This window comes from Muscardinus avellanarius, assembly GCF_963383645.1.
Source record: "Muscardinus avellanarius genome assembly, chromosome: 4".
Taxonomy (NCBI): Eukaryota; Metazoa; Chordata; class Mammalia; order Rodentia; family Gliridae; genus Muscardinus; species Muscardinus avellanarius.
In genome coordinates, this window is record NC_137789.1 from 24,685,101 (window position 1) to 24,691,211 (window position 6,111).

A 6,111-nucleotide genomic window follows, 5' to 3' on the forward strand; every position below is an offset into this window, starting at 1 on the left:
GAATAAAGCTAATATAAACATGTACATACAAGTTTTTTGTGTGGACATGTGTCTGTATTCATCTTGGATATATACCTAGGGATGGTATTAACATGTTTTATGGTAAGTGGGCATTTAGTTTACATGGAGCTCCAAAATTTTTTTTACAAAGCACCTGTCCTATTTTGCATTCCTACCACCAATGTATGAAAGCTCCAATTATCCATGCCATCCTTTCCTTGGACAGAGCTTGTCAACACCCTTGGATTCTGAGCTCAACTGTGCCAATGCTTCATGGGTAGAAATAATAGTGTGCTGGTTCTGAGCCTGGGCGTTAGGAAACCTCCGCATTTCTACCTGCTGTATTGTGTCTCTTCCTTTACCAGAAAAAGAACAGCCCTGTTAATCTACCTACCCTGTATCCCCCACTCCAGTCTCTGAAAGAAGGAGGCCGTCAAACCAAGATCTTCAGTACGAAGCCACATTACTTCCAGTGCCACAACTGAGAACTGAGATTCGAAAAATCCAGCCAACAGTCCTAAAGGATTATCGATTTAAGCTGGTGAGTTTTGGGATGGTGTGTTATTCCGGATTACTTAATTCATATTCTTGTTTGGACTACTGTTACTTTGGCTCTCTATTATTCAGAACTAAACCAAATCCTAATTAATACAGGCACAAAGTGTCATAATACAAAGAATAAGCCCTTCTGAAACATGCAATCGAAACAGGAAAATAGGAGCCAAGTTAATTTAATTAGTAAAGTCATTGTTTTAAAACTGCTATAACAACTGGATATGTCTATGAAATGAAATAAAATTTGACCCCCTGATTCACTCATTAGACAAAAATTAATTTGAGCTAGATCATAGACCTATACATTAAATCCAGAAACATAAAGGTTATATTTCTTTATCTAATTATACTGAGTGCCACAATGGGCTGCTTTCATGAAAAAATAATTTGTATACTTGACTAAATACTGATATGCCAGATGCTGAGAAAGAACTTTTACATATAGTATTTTATTTCATCCACCAAACAACCCCGAAACATAGGTAGAGGGAGCTATTTTGACTAACACTCATTCCTTTTATTTTGGTAATGTTATCTGGGTTTTTCCTGAATGGCTTGGCCCCTCCCTCAGGCCTAAACCTTTTGGTTTGTCTGGGACTGGTCTCAGACTCTGGGTCTGGAGTCAGACAGGTTATCATTAGATTGCTGAGAGCCTTGCTAAGTTGCTGAGGCTGGCTTTGAACCTGTGATTCTCCTGTTTCAGCCTCCTAAGTACTGGTATTACAAGAGTGCAACACCACGCCTGGCTTTCACTGATGCCTATTTCTGATTTCCTTTTTGTTTTTTTCAGTACTGGGGATGAAACCCAGGGGCATTCTACCTCTGAGCTACACTCCAGCTTTATTTTTTATTCTTTATTTTGAAACAGGGTCTCACTGAGGTGCAAAGGACTTCACTACCAGATTCTCCCTGACAAAAACATGCAGGACTTGGGGAGAGAAAATGGGGGTGAGGGAACGTTTATATGCTTAGATCATTAAAACAGCCTTCTAAACTATGAGGTAATTTTTGTTGTTGGTGGTGGTGGTGATGGTAGTAGTGGTGATTCAGTACTGTGGATTGAACTCAGTGGCATTCTACCTCCAAGCTACACCCTCAGCCCAATTTTATTCCTTATTTAGAGATAGATTCTCATTAGATTGCTGAGAGCCTCACTAAGTTGTTGAGGCTGGCTTTGAACCTGTGATTCTCCTGTTTCAACCTCCCAAGTACTAGTATTATAAGAGTGCAACACCACACCTGGCTTACACTGATGCCTATTTCTGACTTCCTTTTTTTTTCAGTACTGAGGATGAAACCTTTGAGCTATGCCCCAACTATATATATATTTTTTTTTTTTCAGGTCTGGGGATGGAACCCAGGGGCTTTTGACCTCCGAGCTACACCCCCTTCCCTATTTTTTATTCTTTATTTTGAAACCGGGTCTCACTGAGTTGCAGAGGGCCTCACTAAGCAGCAGAGGCTGTCCGCGGTCACAATCCTCCAGGTCTCAGCTTCCCGAATGCTGGGATTACAAGTGTGCACCACCACGCCCAGCTCCAACTTTATTTTTAATCTTTACTTTGAAACAGGGTCTCACTGAGTTGCAAAGGACCTCACTAAGTAGCTGAGGCTGTCTGCAAACTGCAATCCTCCTGTCTCAGCCTCCCAGATGCTGGGACTACAAGTGTGTATCACCACACCTGGCTTCTGACTTCCTTTTTTTTCTTCCTGAGATTTTTTTTTTTTTTTTGTACTGGGGATGGAACCCAGGGGCATTCTACCTCCAACCTACACCCCAGCCCTATTTTTTATTCTTTGTTTTGAAACAGGGTCTTACTGACTTACAAAGGGCCTCACTGAGTAGCTGAGGCTGTCCTTGAACGATTCTCCTGTCTCAGCCTCCCAAATCCTAGGATTACAGATTTATCACACACACACACACACACACACACACACACACACACACACACACGGCCTTCTTAGATTTAAGAATGCATCTAGCAAAAAAAAAATGGTAGGAACCAGATGCATAATGATAGTCTATTACATCCAGAGACGCTCAGTATTTTCTGTATTCAGTGAGAAGTAAAGGGAGAAGCTTATGTGTTGTCTTCCCAGGATCCGGGGCAGACTGCTTATCTGAGCAGAGGGAAATGACAGTAGGAAGAACATGGACCACATGCTGGCCAGATGACAGCTGTCACAGCATCAGGGTGTTGTTGTTGTTCACAAAGATACAAAGGAAAAGGAAAGACAGTGTCCTGATCTCTTAGATTTACCCATGATCAGAACAGTTTCAGAATTGCTAGGGGCAGGTCAGGGAGCAGGCGTTCTTGCACGATAGCCACACTTATTCTAAAAAATTATCAAAAAAAGTTATCAGTCTTTTAAGTGTAACAGATTGTATACACACACACACACACACACACACACACACACACACACTTCAGATTACCCCCAATCAAAATAACTCATAGACTAGAGTGATGATAAAGGTAGTAGGTAATTTTTAGAGGAAAAGTTGTTCGCAATATTTCAGTTGGAATATACAATGTTTTGCCTACTAACATATTTCCAATGCTTATTCCTTTTCCTTCAAATTTAAGGTTCTTTTTCCTAACTGCTGGTTATTTCCAAATGTCAAAGTGCTCCAGGAAAAATAAAAAAAAAACTTTTTAAACAATGCATAGGGTTACTGGGCATACAAAGTTAGATCGCCTCTGTTTGGTTAGACGCAAAATAGAATGAGAATGTAAGTCCACGGTCCTGACAGTTGTGCGTTAGGAAGGGTGGCAGCCCTGTAACACCAGTGACAGTAACATATGTCATTTCATCTGTGCTTGAGGTGTTCGTTTATTCATTCACTCAGCACATACGAAGCACTGGCATGCCATAATGACTTCGAGCATTACTACAAAGCAACAGTAAAATAAGACAACGGCTTTGACATTTAACCAAAGAAAATCCTGGTGACAGCTCCAGGTGTCTAAGATGTATTCTTTCTGGGAACAATGATGAGACATTAATAACTCAAGCCGAGCATGGTGGCCCCCACTTGTAATCCCAGTACCTGGGAGGCTGAGATAGGAGGATCGCAGGTTCACGGCCAGCCAGCCTCAGCAACTTAGTGAGACCCTGTTTCAAAATAAAAATATAAAAGGAGAAAGATTTATACGATCTGAAGAGAAACCAGAGTATTGCAAAATTAAGGGAAATACACACAATGGAATTCTACTCAGAAATAAAGAACAAAATCATGTCATTCGCAAGAAGATGGAAAGACCTGGAGAGCATTATGTTAAGTGAGATCAGCCAAGCACAGAAAGAGAAGGGACTTATGTTTTCTCTAATATGCCCAAACTAGGGAGTATTAGGGATACCAGAGGGACTCTAGATAATGGAGGGGAAACCTCAGAAAAGCTAGAAAGGAAGGGGAGGGGAGAAGACGGCTGAGGCTGCTTAATGGAGGAGCTACATTCAAATATGTATATAAGTGTGAATGTAGTATTGCTGACCTGAACACTCATTTTGGGGAGGGGGGAGGGAAGGTGGGGGTGAGGGGTGGAAGGAGGGGCACCAAGTGCTATGTGAATGTGTGCCATTGTCAATATGATCCACATTGTGATGTAAAACTATAGCGTACCAATAAAAAATAAAATAAAGAATTAAAAATGTGAAAAAATAAAAGAATAGCCAGACACAGTGGCGCGTGTAGTCCCAACATTTGGGGAGCTGAGACAGGAGGATCCTGGTTCCATGACAGCTTCAGCTACTTAGTGAGGTCCTTTGCAACTCAGGGAGACATTGTTTCAGAATAAAGAGTTAAAAATTGGGCTGGGAGATGTAGCCTGGAAATAGAATGCCCCTGGATTCCATCCCCAGTACTGCAACAAATAAATAAATAATTAAATAAAGAAATAAATAAAATCAGGCTAAGGGTGTTACTTGAAAGTAGACTGCCCATGGATTTCATTCCCAGTAAAAAAAAAAATTAAAAATAAAACAAACAGCCCGGTGTGGTGGCGCATGCTTGTAATCCTCGCATTTGGAAGGCTGAAACTGGTGGATCACGGTTCAGATAGCCTCAGCTATTTAGTGAGGCCCTCTGCAACTTAGTAAGACCATGTTTCAAAATAAAGAATAAAAAATAGGGAAGGGGGTGTAGCTTGGAAATTGAATGCCCCTGGGTTCCATCCCCAGACCTGCAAAAATAAAAAATAAAATAAAACAAACAAACCAGAAAGCCCTCAGAACTGTCAGGATCAGGGCTGGCTTTCCATCCTTCTGAGGGGCCCGGAATGGGGACAGCACCTGCTTGTAACAAGCGTGGGTCCACATCCCCTTTCCTGTCCTGTGCTTTCTGACCCTGATTCCTTCAGATGGCGAAGCTGCACCCTGCTATGCTGCTCTCCATATAAAGCATTCACATTTGCTGTTCGATTTGGGTGATCAAGCTATCTCATCCCATGGGAGTATCATTTTCACACCAAGGTGATCAAAACATCACTGTAAAATAGTCTTGCAAAATGATGAGTATCTGGAAGATTTATTGTTTCAGCATTTACTACCTGTGGGTAATCTATGACATTTTGGCAACAAAGGGGAACAGATGGCAGCTTCCTGACTGCATCCGGTGGTGGCTCTGAGCATGAGCACGCTGGCAGAGACCCACCTGAGGATGATTCAGAGGAGAAAGAGAAGAAAAATGTCTGCACCCAAAACCTTGTCAATAAATTTTTCTGGTTTTTTTCCTTTGAAAGAAACTGAAAACAGTTGTATGCATTTTCTTTCTGCTTTATCACTAAAATTCTTAGAGGCACAAAAGTGTATTTCCTTAAATCGATTTGCTTATTTGACTAGTTCACAAATGAAATTGTGTAATATGCCTGCATATATGACAATTATATAACACTGTTTTGTGGTACTGGGGATGGAACCCAGGGGCATGCTACCTCCAAGCTACACCCCCAGCCCTATTTTTTAAATTCTTATTTTGAAACAGAGTCTCACTGAGTTGCAAAGGACCTCAGTAAGTATCTGAGGCTGACCGCGAACCATGATCCTCCTGTCTCAGCCTCCAAAATGCTGGGATTATAAGCATGCACCACCATGCCCAGCTTTATATGACACTTTTTAAGCAACTTTATTGAGATATAATTCACCTAATACTCAATGGCTTTGGAGGGGGGTACTGGGTATTGAACCCAGAGACATCCTACCTCTAAGCTAAACCCTAGGCCTTTTAAAAAAATTATTTTAAGTTTTTGAAAGGAGGTCTTACAGAGCTGGATATGATAGTACACACCTGTAATCCTAGTACTGGGAGGCTGAGACAGGAGGATTACAAATTCAAGGACAGCCTCAGAAAGTAGTGTCATCAGCCTGGAAAGACCCTGTTTCAAAATAAAAATAAAATAAGGATGGGGAATATAGCTCAGAAATAGAATGCCCCTGGGTTCAATTCCCCCACACCACAAAAAAAAGAAAGAAAGAAAAGAAACAGTCTCACTAAACTGTTGAGGCTGACCTGGAACCTGTCATCCTCTTGTCTCAGCCTCCTAAGCACTGGGATTA